Source organism: Ambystoma mexicanum, chromosome 6q, assembly GCF_040938575.1.
Source record: "Ambystoma mexicanum isolate Mex_15411 chromosome 6q, UKY_AmexF1_1, whole genome shotgun sequence".
Lineage (NCBI taxonomy): Eukaryota > Metazoa > Chordata > Amphibia > Caudata > Ambystomatidae > Ambystoma > Ambystoma mexicanum.
In genome coordinates, this window is record NC_090937.1 from 124,587,066 (window position 1) to 124,606,765 (window position 19,700).

Consider the following 19,700-nt stretch of genomic DNA (forward strand, 5'->3'; position numbering starts at 1 on the left):
TATTGATCACAGCTATCCACTATGAACTCGGGTTACAGTCTTTGTTTGCCACAGTACTTCGGAGATCAGTGACAATGATGAGGAAAATGACACTGAAGCCATCTGTAATTCCTTATCAAATCTTAAATGCAACCATTGGAAAGCCCTATCAGGGTCTTCTAAAGGAATGGTCAGAAAAAATATCCCTCTACTTGACGCACATCTGAGTCTCCTTAGAGACCCTGTGTATCCATGTGCAGTAAAGAAAAAACTCACATTCAATGAATGGATCATTGCCGCTAACATCATATCAAAACTTAAAACCAGTTTAGATCTAGGAGGAGAAGCCCCTGGAGTAAATCATATCCTGAAATATCTGTCAAAGTTCCCATCGAGATATCATCGAGATCATTTTTTACGCATACGTTTGAACTTGCTACCAACTAAGGAGATGCTATTGTTGAAGCACGATGAGAACACCATGAACAACTACTGCCAATTTTGTAACATCACAATAGAGTCTTTAAAACATCTGACGATTGAATGCTCGGCCCTAAAGACACAAAGAAGTGCCCCTTTTTGGGGAAATTTGTCCCCTGAATGGGAATCTAGAAGAGTGGTGGTACGAAATTCTCTCTGGCAAGAATGTAATGCTGACTTGTGCAGTAGTCGATTATCTAGGCAAGTATTTAAAAAAGATAAAGTAATCTTGGGAAAGACAAATGATGAAAACATTGGAATAAATGTAAGGAAATGTAAAAGAAAGTTAGTAATAAACTAAAATTTACAATAAAAAAGAAAAAAAGGCGGTTTTCAAGCCTAAAGGTTTGGACCAAAGTGCCACAAAGATTGGTATGGTATTGTTTATTTATAAAGTGCCTATACACAGGCAAGTGTTTCAAAGCACTCAAGGAGGGTGGGAACATGGGAAAAAACAATAGTCGCTCAGAGCCCTTGAAATTCTGAGACGATAATAGTCTGCACAGGTAGAGTAAGTGCGTAAAATACATTTAACACTTTGAGATACAGCAAGTAGGCCTGAAAGCGATTCTGCAGTTTTACCAGTGCAATTGAGGGGTGAAGACAAGGGAGAACAGACAGGCGATCTTCAGGCATGGTGCGTACGGATCGTGAAAGTGCAAAAACGTTCACATGGAGGGGGAGATCCAAGTACACCCGGTCGGTGGAGACTGGGTAAGTGCGGAGAGAGCAACTCTCTTGGGATATTTCTTAAGTGCACTGAGTGTGGGTGGGGGTCTAGGTCCTTGAGGCAAGTGCAAAAGAGGACTGGCAGGGCTGCCAGGGACCTGTGAGACTCTGAGGTACAGCAGGCGGACAGTCAGCAAGCTGTAAGGAAGAGTAGGGAGAGAGGAAAAGAGAAGAGAACTAGGTTAGCATGGTAGAGGGAGAGATAAGGAAGAGGAGAAGAGGAAGGTCTTGAGGTTTTCCGGAACTTAAGAAGATCAGGCTCAAGGCGGAGGGCGGCAGGGAGGCTATTCGAGAGGGAGGCACCTGCTGAGGATAAGGATCTCCCTCCAAATCTCTGCTGGGAGAACCGGCTCACTCGCAGAAGGTTGGAGGTAGATGAGCGAAGGGCTTGTGAGGGACAGTATTTAGGTATGCAGTGTTGCATGTAGGTAGGTCCCAGGCCCTAGAAAGTCTTGTGAACAATGCAGAGGGTCTTGAACTTGATCCTTGCAGCCATGGGGAGCCATTGAAGGGATTTCAGCACCGGAGAGATGCGGTCCCTGGGCTTGAGCCAAGGATAAGTCTTGCGGTTCTGTTCTGGATGAGTTGCAGAGGGCACAGGGCAGAAGGGAGGATGAGGAAGAGGCTGTTGCAATAGTCCAGCCTAGAGAGAATCAGGGCTCTGCAGACAGTGAGCCACTGGGGAAAGTGAGAAAAGGCAGAGTACCTCTGAGGAGGTGTAGCTGATAGTTAGACTTTTTAGAGACGTCCAAAATGTGAGAGGGGAAGGAGAGAGTGGAGTGAAAAATGACCCCAAGGTTTCTAGCTTTGCAGGTGGGTGCGGGCGCAGGGCTAAGGGAGGCAGGCCAGAGTGAAAGTGGGAAAGAGAGAGCAGGGGTCCCAATGCGAATGATATCGGTATTACTGGCATTGAGGCAGAGGTTGTTTGTAGCACACCATGACTGAATAGCAGACAGTCAGATATGAGCGAGGAGGAGGAGGTGGCTGAGGGTAGCCTGAAGGATAGTTGCGTGTCATCCCCGTAACACTGGAATTTAGAGGTGAAAGGGGCAATGACACATCCCAAGGCAGCCATGTAGACGTTGAAGAACCAGGAGGATAGGTTAGATCCCTGAGGAACACCACATGTTGAGGCAGCTATAGTCAAGAGAAAGGCTCTGAGTTCCACCTGGGATGGACAGTCTGAGAGAAAGGAGGTTAACCACGCCAGAGCCTGACTTGTGATTCCCAGGGTGTCATGGAGACATGCAATCAGGATGTTGTGGTTAACCATGTCATAGGCAGAGGAGAGGTTAAGGAGGATGGGGACAGGGGGAGTGTTATTGTCAAGATTTGAGAGCAGGTCTTCACAGGTGTTCAGAAGACCAGTTTCCGTGCCTCTGAATGCTCTAATGCCAGACTGATGGTCATGGAAGCAACCAATAGATTTAGTGTGGAGGGTCAGCTGAGAGATAGCCAACTTCTCCAGGAGTTTGCCCAAAAAAGGAGTGATGGAAATAGGGTGGTAGTTTGCCGGAATGGAGGTGTCGGCAGAGGGTTTTTTTAGCAGAGGGTGCACAAGGAAGTGCTTAAGGGCAGTTGTGAAAACTCCAGTAGAAAAGGAGAGATTATAGAGATCAACCAAGGCTAGGGCGAGGGAGTCAATATTGTCTTTAAAGGTTTTAGAAGGGCAGGGGTCCATCTGTTTGGATGAAGCCTTCATATATCGGACTTGTCTATTGACCTCATCAGGTGTGACGGGGAGAGAGAAGAGAGGGTAAGTGAAGGGGGGGGCCAAGGGAGGCTCCGGTGTTGTGCATGCTGTGGTGTGGAAGAGAGGGTGGAAAGAATATCTTGGGTTTTTGTAGTTAAGTGTGCAGCCAGGGCTGGGTCCTTTGTGGGTGTGACAGAAGAAGAGGCTGCTGCAGGATCGGCCAGTTCCTTGCAGACTTTGAAAAGTTTGGCCATGTTGTTTGATGCCGCTGAGATGCAGGCTTGAATAAAGACTTTTTTCTTGGAGCGGATGCAGAGTCGTTATTGCCTTTGAAGGAGGCGAGGCGGCAGGCCAGTTTGTCAAATGGTTCGCTCGACACGTTCCATTTCTGCTCAGCTGCCCTACACTTGTGTTTAAGGGCAGCCAGGTGGGAGTTGTACCAATAGTTGCACTTTTTGGAAGGCTTCAGTTGGACCCTCATGACAGGAGCAAGAGTGTTGGGGATAGAAAGAGTGAGGTTAGCGAGGACTGTGTCAGGGTAGAAGTCAGCCACAGGAAAGGGTGGAGGAGAGTAGGTGGAGGCTGAGGCAGCCACTCTCACTTTTTGCATGGGTCTGGTGACTTTGAAGCCGAGTGGCGTGTTGCTGCAAGAGGGGAAGAGAGCTTCAGGTGTGTTGCGAGAAGAGAGTGGTCGGTCCAAGAGAGGGAGGCAGTGAGAGGGATAGAGAAAGGGATGTCAGTAGAGATGAGAGCATCCAAGGTGTGGCCACCAATGTGCGTGGAGCCAGAGGGTAGGATAGAGAGGGAGAGCGAGTCGCAAAGGTTGTGGAAAGGACCTGAGGAGTCAGGAGAGTCCAGATGGATGTTCAGATCACCCATCAGTAGGAGTTGTGAGGCGGAGGAGAGTAGGGAGGAAGCCAGGTCAGCCCATTTCAAGAGCTAGAGAGTGGACTGACCTTGTGGTCAATAGAAGGTGGCCATAAGGAGAAGATTTAGGAGAGAGTGAGAGTCTGCAAGCTAGGCACTCGAAAGAGGAGTAGGCCTGAGTAGGCATGATGGACACAGGTATCCATTCAGGGAAGATATGAGCCACTCCACCACCTGTCTTCTTAGGCCTGGGCACAGAGAGGATTTTGTAGCCTTCAGGGAGGAGTGTGTCAAATCTTGTGATGGAGCTATCCTTGAACCAAGTCTCTGTGATGGTGAGCACATCAAGATCCATGTGTTTGAGGAGGTTGCAGATGTTAGACGAGCGTTTGATGGCAGAGCTATTGTTGACAGTGGCAATAGTAGTTTGCCATCTTTGAAGGACTTCCTCGGCGGGGGCACAGGGAACAGTGGTACGCCCGTGGGTGGCAAGAGGGCCAGGGGGATAGTGAAGGATGGCGAAGGAGCCAAGGCCGACAAGGGAGCCAGGACAGTACAGCAAGGCAGGGGCGCCTGTACAGAGCAGGAGGAAGGCATAGACAGTCAGGGGAGCTTGACCAGAGGGAGAGATGAGGTTAGAGGGGTGAGGGCGGAGCCTGTCAAAGAGAAGAAGGTCGGGTTGAGGACCCTGAACCATGATGGTTCAATTGAGATAAATATTAATGATGACTCTGGAAATGGCGAATATGTCAAGGATGTCAAGGAGAACCTCCCAGCGAGTGCCACCATTAATGGGATAAGAGGCAATAGGATCGATCATGTAGCGAGTCCATAGGTCAGGTGTGTTAACGAAGAAGAGGATGTCAGTGATAGTCTCTCTGGCGGAAGCCGTGACATAGGTGTCTGCAATAGGAAGGCCTTGGTTGGAGCCCAGTATGTCCTTGTTAAACTTCTCCCGGATAGATTTAGTAATAGGAGAGGGATAGGAGCTAGTGAAGCAGTTGGATAGGATAGGAGAGATGGATAGCGACATGGTTGGTTGTAGTGGAAGGGAAGACACAGTTACCGGTCGGGAGCACTGATGCACTCGGAGGAGTGGGCTGCGGGGCACACACGAGGAGGGAGACAGGTAGTGGCACCAGCTAATGAAGACACCAATCAGCCACAAGGCAATGCCAGATACAATCACAGCAGGACAAGGTGAAAACAGAAAGGAGCAACTAGACACAGCTAAATTCGATTTTAGCAGGACAAGGTGAAAAACACAATGCAGCAACTGGGCAACAGCTAAATTCGATTTCAGCAGGAGAAGGTGAAAACACAATGCAGCAACCGGGCACAGCTACATTCGATTTCAGCAGGACAGGGTGAAAACAGAAAGCAGCAAATAGGCATAGCTAGATTAGTGGGAGTACAAATGAGACAGAGTGAGAGGTGTGACAGTCCCAGATGTGACGGGAGAGGATCGATGAAAGTTAGTTGAGGGAACTGACCTTCCAAGAAATGTTAGATGATCCTTTAATTACAGTGTGTCCGGAGGTTCGCCTCAGCCTCTGTGTGTGTGTGTGTGGGGGGGGGGTAGGAGAGGTCCCACAGGCCCGGTCAGGCAATGGACAGGGGAACAGAGACGTGAATAGGCAGGGCCTTAGAATGAGGGCCTTTGAAAGTGTGGGCCGGCTAAAGCCTGCCGGTCCACAGTAGGTCAGTTTTGTATTTGCCACCAACCAATCACTTGCAGGTAGCAGAGGAGGCTGTCCTCGGGAAGCCTCTCAGTCTCAAAGGAGGGCAGTGGCCATCTTGAAATTGCGCGAGGCTGGCAAAGAAGAAGACATGGGGTGCAGATCGCCGCTCAGGCAGTTGCTCGCTGCCCCTGGCTGATGGTGGGCAACAGGGCAGTCAATGCAAGAAGCGCAGTGAAGGATAGCGTGCTTCAGAACATGAAAATAAAAATATTTCCATTCTGTTTCTTATTCTTTTTTCCAAATTTCAAAATAAAAGCTTTAGATCTTAACTCATTATCTTCATGGAATCCACCTACCTCGAGCGCAGAGTGTTTATCAGGTAGCCATCATGAGTGCAGTCGAATCTGCAGGCAGGGAGTACACATCACGGGCACCAGTCAGGAAGTGAGATAGAGAAGGTAGAGAGCAGGCCTTAGAATGAGGGCCTTTGAAAGTGTGGGCCGGCTAAAAGATTGGCGACTTGGGTGGCAATGATGGATTGCTATAGTTACGGGAATTAATTGTTACTGGGGTGTGTATACAAATTTATCAATCTAGTGCGACTACCAGTGAAGGTGGAGGACGGTAGGGGAGTGTGGGCGGAAATGCTTTTCATAACCAATGATGGAATGATAGGACAAATGCGAAGGCGGGACGCGATTGAGGTCAATTTGAGTATAAAGAACCCGATAATAAGTTACTGGGAGGTTAGGGATGAGCTAAGAATGGGAGGTGGACAGTTGTATTGCTCAGGATTAGTGGTTGTGCTGTGTGCCTTACAAGATAAATTGATTGACGTGGCACACCTAGGGCACACTGGGATCTTACGAATGAATTCCTTAATGAGTGTGGATTATTGGTGGACAAACTTTGATGGGGCAGTAGAGAAGAGATTATGGGAATGCATACAACGTAAATGATCAGGTAAAGGAATGATGGTGCAGACGAGGCCGATGATTGTGTCAGAGGCTCCTCGAGGAGTGTCATAGAAGTTATTGATGGATGTTTTGGGTACCGTTGAATAGAAGGACAGGCCAAGTTAATTGTATTGCTTTCAGATTTGGTCTCATGTTGATTAAGGTAAAACCTGCTGTTGAGGTAAAATGTGCTGGTATGCTCATTGCCTTTTTGGAGGAAGTATTGGTAGCGAAGGTTACCCGTGTAGCTCTTTTAACTGAAACAAACAGAATGTCAAGTGGCCTCACAGGGCACAAAGGAAGAAAGATCTAGTGGAGGCGGTTGGTGGGCAAGGAGTGGAGGAGATGGAATAGAGTTACATGTGCATGATCTTTTTACCTGTAGTACTCAAAGACCTACAGTACAGTTGTTATTGAAGAACCCACCAGTGTACAAGTGGTGTTTTAACAGTTCTCCTTCTACCTATCTAAATACACCTTCTATTTGGCTGGCAGCCACTCCCAGTTTCACCCCCTTCAATTCGGTGTACCTCAAGGCTCTGTCCTTGGTCCCCTTCTCTTCATACACCTCTCCCCTTGCTGCTATTATTGCCAATTGTGGCTTATCTTTTCACTTCTACATCAATGACTTTCAAGTCTTTGCCTCCTTTTCAGACTTTTCTGATAATATTTACTCTTCTCGGTCTACCTGTTTTCTACAAATCCAAACCTTGATGCACTCTTGCTATTTCCACCTTAATTCTTCAAAGACGGAAGTACTCTCCTTTCTATACTCTTCCATTTCCCTCTTCCTCCTCATCTCTCTACTTCCTCCCTGTTCTTCCCTTCTCTCCCATTGTCCTCTTTGACTCAGCTCTCACTTTCTCTTCTTGTATCTCTAATATGTCTTGCATCTCCCACTTTCATTTGCTTAACATATGTAAAATCTGTCCCCTTCTTTCTTTTACTGCAACCAAAACATTTCTGATTGCTTGTGTTCTCCCCCCCCCTCTCTCTTCTAATGCTCTACTTTGCTTATTGGCCTTCCGGCCTACCAGTTAGTAACTCTCCGCTTTATCTTTAACTTCTTAATTTGTACCTTCTTCTGTATTCCTACAGACTTTTTAACATCTATGTCCTTACATTTGATACACTTGCTGTCTTTTGAATCATGCTTTTTCTTCAACTTCCCTTCGATGGTCTTCACGTGTCTTCAGGTTCTTGCTCCTCATCTTTCCTTCGTTGTCTCCTTTTACTCTCTCTTTGTTCCCAATCTCAGCATCTCCTCTGTACCAAAACCTCTTTGCGTGCAATCCCCGCTTTCGTTCTACTTGCTCCTAAACACTGGAACAATCTCCCCCTTTCTAGTCTTTGTTTTACTTCACTTACAGTCTTTCACTCGTCTAAAATGAGTTTTTTTTATCCTCTCCTGCCTGATATAAACATATTGTACAATGTTGCTTTCTTTATTTAGTGTACCACTCCTTTTTGTACAGTGCTTTGTTGTTAAGTGCTCTATTATTGAAAATAAATATGAATACAAACCAATCAACAACACTGCCCAAGTCATCATTATACATTTATTTATATAAAACCATAATGAATGGACAGATTGACTTTACCATAGATTGGCACACCCGGACCATAGTCTATAATTTGCACATTCGTGGGAAATGTGTATGACAAAGACAATTCTGAAATAACTAGTTAACATGGGTTTTCACAAAGAAACATCAGGTAGCTACATAATCAACACTTTTGTGTTGTCTTCTTCAGGACCCGTGATTCAATCTAATTCACAACATCCATTTAAAATCCATTTGAGTGACTGAAGTAATATTGCTACAAAATGTATTTAACATCTGCAGCAATTTAAAATTCCATATCCAACATTTACAATAAAAAATGCATCTATCAACTAATGGACACCAAATTAATTTAATTATTTCCTCATGTGCCATTGTGTATCCAAGCACACATGCATGTCCAATATAAAATCACAAAAGGCAGCAAACACCCCAATGAAAAATTAAAGTTACTCACTGTAATGACTAGAGTTCTCAAAGTCCCCTTTCTTCCATCCTTGCGGGCGTCCCCCAACATGGGGACGGTACCGGAGCCTTAGGCAGCAAAAAATTGAGCTCCCCCATTAAATTTAGTAGAGCTTGCAGGCGCGGCTACGAACGTGGGAACGCCCTGCTGAGGCCCAGCCCCCAGGCCCCTCACCTCAGTGTCCTTTGAACATATTAAATACTTAGATATCTGGCTACGCTAATTACATATTAGCCATTGGCATACTAGCTGGGGAAGGCGGGTGGGACGTATGGAGGAAAGGGGACTAAGGACAATGAGTAACTTTAATTACTCAAATGTCTTGTCCCCTTTCCTCCATCCTTGTGGGTGATTCCACCGAACAAGAACATAGGGTGAAGCTGTGATAACCTGCCTCATATCTAGGAAAAAAGGTTCTTCAGAACCGCCTGACCAAACTGTGTATGGAGTAGTGCTTACAGAAGGCTGACTGGGTGGCCCATGTAGCCGCCTTGCTGATGACATCCCAAAAAGCATGTCTCTGAAAAGCAACGGCCGTGGCCTTGGCTCTGACCGCATGGGCATGAATCCCCTCAGAAAAGGTCTGCTCTTGGGCGTGTACACCTCCTAAATGGCCTGAACCATCCAACGGGTGATGGAAGCCTTGTAAGCCTGGGAGCCAGGGGAGGAGCCCCCAAAAGTCATGAACAACACCTTGGTTTTCCTGAAGGATTTCATACGAGAGAGATAACACTTGAGGACCCTCTTGCGGTCCAAGGAATGCAGAGCCCTCTCTGCCTCTTACTGCACGTTCGGAAAGAACAGCAGAAGGCAGATCTCTCAATTCAGATGAAATGGAGAAACCACCTTGGGCAAGAGGTTTGGGTGAATGCGAAAGATTGCCTTGTCGTTATGAAACATGGTGAAGGGCTTGTACGAGGTCTACGCTTGCAGCTCACTAACCCTGCACGCAGAGGTGAGAGCCACAAGTAAAACTGTCTTTAGTGTCACCAAGCGGATGTCCACAGAGGCCATCATCTTGAAAGGCTTGCACTGCAAAGCTGCAAGAACCACATTGAGTTCCCAAACCAGGTGCAGTCTATGCACCAGCAGAAAAAGCCTAAGGTGGGCCTTAACCACCGAACCACCGGGTTGGCTGCAGAAAACACATGCTCGGGGGAATTCTTGTAAGCCCCAATGGGCGCCAAATACGTGCGGCAAGTATTCACTTGAACTCCAAAATGAGCCAGGTGCCTGTGAATGATGTCCCAGTTGTCATCCGAACATTGAGCATGTCGAAGCCTCAGCTGGTCTGGAACCAGGCCGCCAGCACCAGCTTGGCCGGGTACGGATGTTTCACCTCCCTGCTGCGTCAGGACTGAAGATCTGAAGGTGGACGGGACCCTGGGAGCACAACTGCTGCAGATCTGAAAACCTGGGTCTCAAAGGTCAGTGGGGGGGCAATCGGGATGAGGCTGCAACCCACTGACACCCGAAACCTGCGGAGGGTCCATTGCAGCAGAAGGGTGGGCAGGAACACATAACACCTACGGCCGTGACAACAGATCAGGAAGCCATCTCCCAGTGACCCCCCAACCCTGTCCTGCCCATGAAGAAAACGGCAGGCACATGGAATTCAGAGGAGATACAAACAAATTCAGATCTGCGAACCCCCAATGCTCAAACAGGGGCAACAAGGAGTCGGTGTGCAACTCCCACTTGTAGTTGTTGAACCTCAAGCGGCTCAGCTGGTCTGCTTCCGTATTGCTGTCTCTCGGGAGGTGGACTGCTGAAATCCAGATCCCCTCTGTCAGGGCCCATTCCCAGATCGATACTGCCTCCATGCAGAGGAGGTGGGGAACGGGTGTCATGCTGCTTGTTCAGGTAAAAAAACATGGTAGAATTGTCCATCCTGACCAGAACGGACCTGTCCCTGATGAGGAGTAAAGCGCCCCAAGGGACAGACCCACTGCCCTGAGCTCGAACAGCTTTATATGCAGGATGGCTTCTGTCCTGTACCATGCTCCATGAATCAAATAGCCCTCCAGAATAGCCCCACAGCCCAAAAGGGAGGAGACTGTCATTACCACCAGGGAAGGGAAGGCTCCGGTCAGATGAAGGGGGCTCTCACTGAAACATTGCCATCCAACAGCCACCACCGAAGATCGGGCAGTAGAAGCAATGGTATTGGGACCCTTTCTGACTGAGACCCTGTCTCCTGAGCCCAATTGGCCGCAAGGTGGAACTGGAGATGCCCAATCTTGAGGCGGGCGTGCTGTACAGTGAGCACACAGCCGGCCATCACGCCCTGAATATGCTGGAACCAACAGGTTGAGGTAGTCGTGTTGGCCTGAAAGTGTCCCACCGACTTGCAGAGGGACAGAAGCCTCTCGGGCGTAGGGAACACCCGCTGAATGGTAGTGTTCCTATGCACCCCTAGGAAGACCAGTTCCCGAGATGGGCACAACTCTGACTTCCTCTGGTTGAGGGAGAACCCCAGCTGATGAAGGATATCAACCAATCTTTGGTAGGAGTGCACCACACCTTCGGTTGACCCCGCCCTCACCAGCAAGCCATCCAAGTAAGGGTACAGATGATGGCCCATCAAGCGGAGAAGGACTGCCACTGCGTTCATCAACTTTGTGAAGACATGAGGGGACGAGGTCAGGCCAAAGGGCAGTACCCTGGATTGAAAGTGGTACGACATAATCGTGAACTGCAGAAACTTCTGATGCGGCTGATAGATGGGAACATGCAAGTATGCATCCTTGAGGTCCAGGAATACATCCAGTCCCCTGCACACAGAGACTCGGCTATTTGTGCAGGAGTAATCAACTTGAAGGGTTCCAGTGGTAGACACAGATTTAGAAATGACAGCTCCAGGCCAACCCTCAAGCCAGCCTTGTTTTTCTTGGCTATCGCAAAAATCCTGGAATAGTAACCGGAACCCTTGTCTACAAGAGGAACTGGTTCTATTGCCTGCATCTCCAAGAGTGAAAGGACCTCCCATAAAAGAGCCGGGGACCCATTCTGACGAAGAGGAGGAGAGGATGGTAGCGGCAAAGGAAGAAGAAGACTGAAGCCCGGGGAGACTACAGATAGGATCCACAAGTTGCTGAAAAGACACTCCAAGGTGTCCTGGAACAGAGCCACATGGCCCCCCACAAGCGAGCTGTGTTCTCCGACCTTGGCATCACTATTTCTTAGTGTCAGAGGCAGGGGTAGAGGAGGGGGGAGCAGAAAAAAAACATGCAACGTCCCTCTGCTGGTTCCTCCTCTTGTTGCAGGGCGACCTGTCAGGCCTCTGTGTACCGCGGTCAGGGAACCCCTTGAAGCCGGAGAAAGCGCAGGGTTTTAACTATGTCCTGCCCCGGGACTGAGGGAAGGATTTATGACCTGGTTTTGTCAGGATGGCCAAGGACTTGGCGGTTCGAGTGGAGGTTTTCTTCTTTGTCAACTCACATCGGTTGACTAATTAAAAAGGTCCACGCCCTTGAAGGGCAGATCCAGGATCCCCTCCTGCACGTCATATGAAAACCTAGTGGCGTGCATCCATGCGGTCCTTCTCATCTCAACCCCAAGGCATAGCCCTCTGCTGGCTGTGTCGATGTGGGAGACCAAAGACTCCATGAGGTCCTGCGAAATGGCCTCGGAATCTGCCAGACAGGCCTTGAAAGATACTTGCGTGTCCGAAGGGAGGTCGGCAGAAATTCCCCGAGCTCCCACCACAGCTTCTGGTTAGCCGCAGCCAAGAGAGCATGTGCGTTGGCTTGCCGCAGATGCAGTCCTGAGATGGAATAACAGCACTTTCCCACAGACTCAAGTACTTTGCCCTCCTTGGAGAAGCAACTGGAGGTGGCTCCCATGGAGGAAAATGAAGAGTACAATGGTTTAGAATACAAGCATTTCCGCAGGCCGCATCCCGCTGCGAAGAGTGAGGCTGCAGGTGGGAGACAAGGCTGCTAGTCTGTCAGCCTAAACCTGCTGTCCAACTTCTTGTTCATCTAGACGTTGGCCCTGGGCTTCTCCCAGACCTTTCCCGCCATCTGCAGAGCTGCTGTATGATGATGGATGGCAGACCGGATCGTGGTGCACTTCCCTTTTCTAGCACTCTTAACTCCTGGGGGGCTTCCTTAGGCAGAAGGACCCCCAAGAACTCTGCCAGGCCCTGAAGGCAGTCATGAAAGGCCTTAACAGATGCTGGGGGTTCATCGTCCTGGGCTCACCGTCCTCATCGTTGTCATCATCCCCCCCTTTTTCCCAGCTCGAAGGGAATCTGGGTCGTGGGACACAGGTGCCAGCGGTGTCCATCCTAGATCCGAAGTCACAGGCAGGTCCAACGGCTGTTGAGGGGGAGGCATTTGTGGTACAGGAGGAGGTGGAGGGGTCAGAACAACCGCTAGGCCTGGACCGGGGGAGGGACCAGCACGGGGACCGGCAGCGCTGGAGGAACGTAAGGAGTACCCAGGGGATTGTGCTGGGGCAACGCCACCTACGGAATGAGCCCGTTCATCTGAGGGGAACGAATGAGGAAGAGGAAACGCTTGAAGAAGTGATTCTCGCAAGCCGCTGGCTCTCTAGAGACCTAGCTCTCTGAGGCGCTGGGCCTCTGTTCCTGGGCAAAGCGCTGAGGCGCCTGGTGCGTGTAGCTGCAAGGCTGTGATGGGTAGATGTATCCCTGAGGAGACTAGAAGCCTGCACCGTACGACCCACTGCCACTTCCAGAGGGAAGGGAACTTGGATCATCTTGCATTCGATGGGCGAAGCCAATGGTGGGCCCTGCGCTGGATCCAAGATGGCCGCTGGCCTGGCAGACTCCACCACATGCCTCTGCCATTTTAAAGCCTTGTGTCATGCCCTGGGTGGGATGGTGGGAGGTCGCAGTGGCACTGCACCAAGAGAGACCTCGGACACAGGAGGCTACAACTTGGGTCTTGCACCCGAAGCAGAGATGTCGACCGCAGAGATCACTCTGGTAGTCCCTGAACCCTCGGCTGGATGGCCGGTAGTCATAAAGCCCTGACTCCCAACCTCACAGTGAGCTCCGGTAGGCTGGACGCCCTCAGCACCTGTACCGGTAGCCGCGCTGGATCGTGCCAGGGACAGACTCTTGGAGGTGGCACTCGAGGATCCCTTAGCCCCTGCGGTAGAAGAAGAGGATGAACTTGATTGCCCTTCCGAGGACAGCCTGGTATGATATGATATGATAGTTTATTTGTATCGCAGAGCTAGGTTTGGTTCCACCAAGGATTGGCTAAAACTGGCTAATCTGCGATATGTTAATTTATCCAACTAAGCTCAAAGTGCTGCATAATGGCAGATCACACTTTTTTGCGGACACTCCGGAAGCTCACTACTGGATGGACTCAATTGGAATCCTGCAACTACCTGCAACTACCAGACGGACAAAACAGCGATCCTTAATCTATGGGACACCTTGGCACTGCCGAAGAGATCTTCAATGAATAAACACAGGTCACCATACCACTAGTGAATTGCGGGAGCAGGAATCGACGGCCTACTCGCCTTGGGACTGGAGTCCTGGCGTCTTGCTACATCTGCGGCTGTTAAATCCCTGGTGGTACTGTACTTTCGGGTAGCAATTTAAAGGTATCATGCTGCTGTACGACACCCGGGAGGCGGGGGCGCGACACATCCGGGTGTAGTGTCCGGGTCCGTTACATCTACCACATGACCTCGATTTGGCCGGACATTCTTCAGCGTGCGGCAAGTCGTATCCGCAACACTGGCAAATAGATCCCGTCCCAGTCAGAGGACGAGCTTCCTGCCGTTTCTGACCCCACTTGTCTTTCGACGTCATCTGTTTACCAACCGCAAATGCTTCCTCCGATGTTCCCGGACGCACTGCCGCGTCCATTTTGGCACCTCTCGACTCTGCCAGTTCATAAGTTCTACCACTGTCCAAGATCTGTTGCAGGGTCCAGCCCGGTTCCCTCAACACTTGTCTACGTAGCTTGCCTGAGCCACACCCTTGGATTACTTGATTCCTAATCATGGATTCTTCGTTGTCCCATCGACAGGTCGTGGCCATCAGTCGCAATTGAGCGCAAAACTGATCAAGTGACTCCTCATCCCGCTGCTTTTCACCACAGAACAGAAACCTCTCATAATCAATGTTGGAGAGCGGTATAAAGTAATTCTCCAAAGCAGTCTTGACAGCATCGTAGGTGGCTACCTGCAGGTTAAGGGACTCATAGATGCGTAGAACATCCATGCCCGCTGAGTACAGGAGGGTGGCACACTTCGCATCGTCATTGGTTATCCCAGTTGCCGTAAAGTACATATCGAGTTTTTTTATCCACAGCAACCATCTTGGGCCCAGTTTCGAAGGGGGGCCCAAATTCTTGCATGGGTAGCAAAGCCCCCTGTTGTGCCTTAACCACCACTGTCGCTGTTTCTGCCTCTCCGTCACTTTCCGCCATGTTCACAGGTCACACAGGCACCTCCTTGTGGCTCAGAGGCCGCAAACCTGACTTGGGTGGGCAGTGCACGTACCTTGAGTCACTGTACGGTGAAATTCAGCATACCCTTCGGATCTTCCAATGTTGAGTGCCTTCTCTTGTGCCTGCTTTGCTTTCCAGCCACCCTTTGTGTGGTAGCTACCAGTTGTGGGCTGTCCTCTGGGGTGGTGAGGACTGCCAAAGTTCCACACATTTTTTGCTTTTGGTATGAGCAGCGCACAAGCACCTTTCCAGGCCACTACTGCATCATACCAGATGTTCAAACACCGTGATTCTGCTCCCGCCGGGTCCGTGACTCGCCACGGTGTAGCGTTGCTAATGTTGACATGTAGTCAAGCGAACGTTCCGCTGGCGTCCCGCCTCCTCGCCAGTTGTTATATAGTCACCCGTGCCTCGGGTGGGCCACACTCACGCATGCACACGAGCACTCGCACACAGAGACACGGGACGCGATGTTGCCTCTTACGCGTCCCGGCGGCAACTCAGAGTGGGGTAGGAGTGCGTGGGAGGCAGCTGTGCCCGAGTATGTTTCATGGGATGCATTTAAGTTGTTTAGAAGTGTGTTTTAATTTTCCTATTCCCTTTTTTTCTCTTTTTTTCTTTTCTTCTTCTTTTCTTTTTCTTCTATATTTTCTTCTGTGATATATTTGTCCTTGTTGTTGGAGGGTCTGTTCAGAGTTAGGTGGATTCACAACAAAGGGTGATATCTATGCTGGAACATGCTTTCACACCACGGTCGGGGGGGTAGGCTTTTGCTATTCTAATGCCACCCTCGTCAGCCTTTATGAACTGGCCTGCATCAGTGGGCAAGTTGGGGGTCATGGGTGGGAAGAAGTGGGGGGCCAGTAGGGAAAGGTTGGACCCAAGAAGTATTGGGAATAGCTAGCAAGGTTAAGGTTGTCGCTTTGAATGTCTAGGGCCTCAACGGCTATTTTAAAAGACTCAGAATGCACACTTACAAGCGCAGGAAAGGGGTCGGGATTGCACTGCTGCAAAAGACACATCCTACTATGGATAGACAAAATGTAATTGCAAGAAAATGGGGGGTACGTTGCATGGCTCTCCCTACTCTGCATACTCAAGAGGGGTCCTTATATGAATAGCACCTACCATACCCTTTAAGCTGCTTGAACTGAATGGTATGACACGAGCAGAATAGTGCTTGCTTATGGATTCATATTCCCCCAATCATGATGCTACAGCCTTCTTTACTTCCTTTTATTTAAGAACGAGTTCCCATAGAGATACCCTGTGGCTCTGGGGTGGGGATTTTAATTATACCCATGACCCGACAGTAGATAGATCAGAAAACAAATACTGAATACATGCACCACCAGTTAAAGCTCTGAATGATCTGTTGAGGAACCTCGAGCTAGTGGATATATTGAGATGGACACACGGTAGTGACTGAGGCTACTCGTATTACTCAGCTCTCAATAGGGTGCATCGATTATTTCTTCACGGGGCAGGAGACATTGCGTGAATTCCTCGATGCTGATTACAAGGCTAGAGTGCTCTCGATAATTCCCCTTTGTTGGTCACTGGGCAGGGGAAACCAGACAACCCCCGATTCCCACCTGGAGATTACGGGCAGAGGCACGAATGGATGATAGCTTTTGGGAATATTTGGGTGATAAGATAGAAGACTATTTTGAGACCAACACAGGAAGTGTCGAGAGAACAGCACTCTTTGGGAGGCTTTTGAGATGGTATTGTGAGGGTAGGATGGGTGGGTTGAGGAAGGACATTCAGACTCCCTCACAAGAACTGAAGCTGCAATTGAATTATCTGAAAGCAGAGATGCAGGAAGGGGTGAGGTGTCTGAAGATTTACTTAAATTGCGTCACGAGTGTATTGCTGACTGGGATAGGCTGTGTACATTCGACTTTGCTAAATACACACAGAAATTGCATGAGGAGGGAGACAAGCCGAGGAGACTCTTGGCATCGTTGTGCAGCAAGGAAGGTAGGAGGGAGGTAATTAGCGCCATTCGGGATAAGCATGGGGTTACAAGACGGGTGCAGGGGAGATTAATAGTGTTTTCTCTGAGTATTATAAGACTCTATAATCGTGTGGAATTGAGGGGTGTGACTTTGACACTGGGGTGCCCTGTCCCAAATTAATTTAAGACAACTTGATGAGGAAGGAACAAGGTCCGTGCCTGTAACTGTTATTCTCCAGCATGGGTCAGGCATGGATTTACAAGCTAATGAATATTCCCTGTCATTAGACTGGGATCCCTCTGTAAAAAGAAAGCAGTCTTGCTTTAAAGCTTAAAAAACAGCCTTTCTCTTGTTAACCAATCACTGATGTCTGGGTCACACTGCACCCATCCAATGATGATCGTCTTCCTAAGCCCCACCCTTGGTGGCCATCTTCAGATTGTTCCTTCTCCAGCATGGGGTCTGGCATGGATTCACATGCTCATGAATACGAATACATAGCAGCACACAAAACACATTCACGGGAGGTGGCAAGGCTCAAAAGAAGTACCATCACTTACCCATGGAACTCACTCAGCTCAAACAGGTTTCGCAGCACTGCCTGGCCGACTCTGGACTCATCACTGGAATTCCTGTCGACACAGTGGAATTTCGTGAAGTTGTGTGTCGACCTCCACATAGCAGCCCTTCAAATGTCCTGCAGGGGAACACCAGAGAGGAAAGCCTTTGTAGCAGCGATGGCTCTGGTGGAATAAGCTCTCGGACGGCCTGGAAGGGGTCTGTTGGCCAGCTGATGACAGCACATGATGCAGCCAGATGCCATCTAGATATGGAAGCCTTCGACAGGACCTTCCCATGGTTCACAGGTCAAAAATGTACAAAGAGTTGAGAAGTCTTCCGAAAAGCCTTTGTGCGTGCCACATAGAACTTCAAGGCATGCGCAATGTCCAGCGTATGCAGCGACCGCTCAGCGGATGAAGAAGGGTCCGGAAAGAAAATTGGCAAGGCTCTGTTGAGATGGAATTCAAAAGAAACCTTCGGCATGAAGGAAGGGTGGGTCCGTACCACCACCCTTGTAGCATGGAAGGATAAGCATGGGCATTTGCAGGATGGAGCCTGAATCTCCCCGACTAGTCTGGCCGAGGGGATGGTCACCAGGAAAGCTGTCTTCCACAAGAGGAACTTCATAGGGGCCTGATACATATGCTTGAATGGAGGTCCGATGAGCTTAATAAGAACCATATTGAGCTCCTAAGCCGGAGCAGGAGCCTTGACAACAGGAGTTGTGGAGCCGCGATGCATAGATGTGCAATACCTTGAGTCCTGCACCACATAGTGAATAGTTTCCATTTATGGCTGTAACATGAAAGCATAGAGGATGCTCTAGCCTTGGCCAGGACCTTCCTGCATTCCAGGGGAATGTCATAGTGCCCAAACTCTAGGGCTGCAGTAGCCAAGCCGTGAGGTTCAGCGACAATATCGGTTTAATGTTGTTCCTCCTTCTCTGGAAATGAGGTCGGGAAGTGGAAGCTGCCTGATGGCCGGTGCTATCGCCATTCAGAGAAGCTCTGGGTACCTGAATTGGCGAGGCCACATCGGTGCGATGAGAATCATCTTGCTGTGGCAATGTTTGAGTGTGTTGATCACACATTACAGCAGCGGTATCGGGGGAAACGTGTAGAGGAAGAGACCCTCCCATGTGAATGAGAATGCATCTCCCAGGCTCCCCAGTTGGGGGAATCTGCTGACGCACGTCTGGCACTTCGAATTCACTGCCGTGGCAAAGAGGTTGATCTGGGGGCAGCCCCACATGCAGAAAAGACATGACGCCTGTGTTTGCTGGAGTTCCTGCAGAGGGATTCCGCGAGGCGACCTGGGATAAGAGAAATGCCTTGAAAAATGGCCCAGTGGCACAGCGACTGCACCTTCATGGAGAGTGCGGGGGAGCGGGTCCCACCCTTTTACCGGATTTTGAGCATAGTGGTGGTGTTGTCTGTGAAGATCCTTACCACTTGTATTTGTATTTATTAATTTTATATAGCGCTTTACGCCAAAGCGCTTTACATTGCAACAACACAAATACATTAGAAGCATGAGTATAAAACTTGAGTCAAATAATCGAAAACAGTATGCAGAACAATTTGCTGAGGACTAAGAACAAGATAAAAATAGAGAAAATGTAAGAAGGAAGTAGTAAGGAGCAGTCAGGAGGGAGGGAGGATGAAGAAGGTGAGATTTTAAGGAGAAGCGGAAGGAGGGGTAAGAGGAAATGGAGCGGATAAGAAGAGGTAGAGAGTTCCAGTGTAGAGGGGCGAGGAGCTGAAAAGATCAGAAGCGGGAAGGAACACCAGGTGATGGAGGAACAGTGAGGAGGAAGAGGTCAGCAGAACGGAGGGGGCGAGAGGGGGTGTAGAACGAGACGAGGGAGGAAAGGTAGGGAGGGGCAAGATCATGAAGAGATTTTAAAACGAGGCAGAGGAAGTTGAATTTAAGTTGTGAGTGAAAGGGGAGCCAACCAAGAGAAGAAAGCGAAGAGGAGATGGAGTCATGAGGAGAGAGAAAACAAAGAGTACGGATAGCAGAGTGATAGAGGGATTTGAGGGGGGCAAGATGAGAGGCAGGGAGGCCGAAGAGGAGAGCAGAACAGTAGAATAGGCGGGAAAAGATAAGGGATGAAATTAAGAGTTTGGTAGCATGGAAGGTGAGAGAGGAACTGATTTTATGAACATTGAAGAGGTGATAGCGACAGGCTCGGGAGGTAAGAGAAATGCGGTGAGTAAATGAGAGGTTAGAGTCGAGGTGGAGACCAAGATTGCGGGCAGAGGTTGAAAAGGGAAGGTTGTTAGGGGGACAGAGGATAAGAGGAGCGGGGGAGGGAG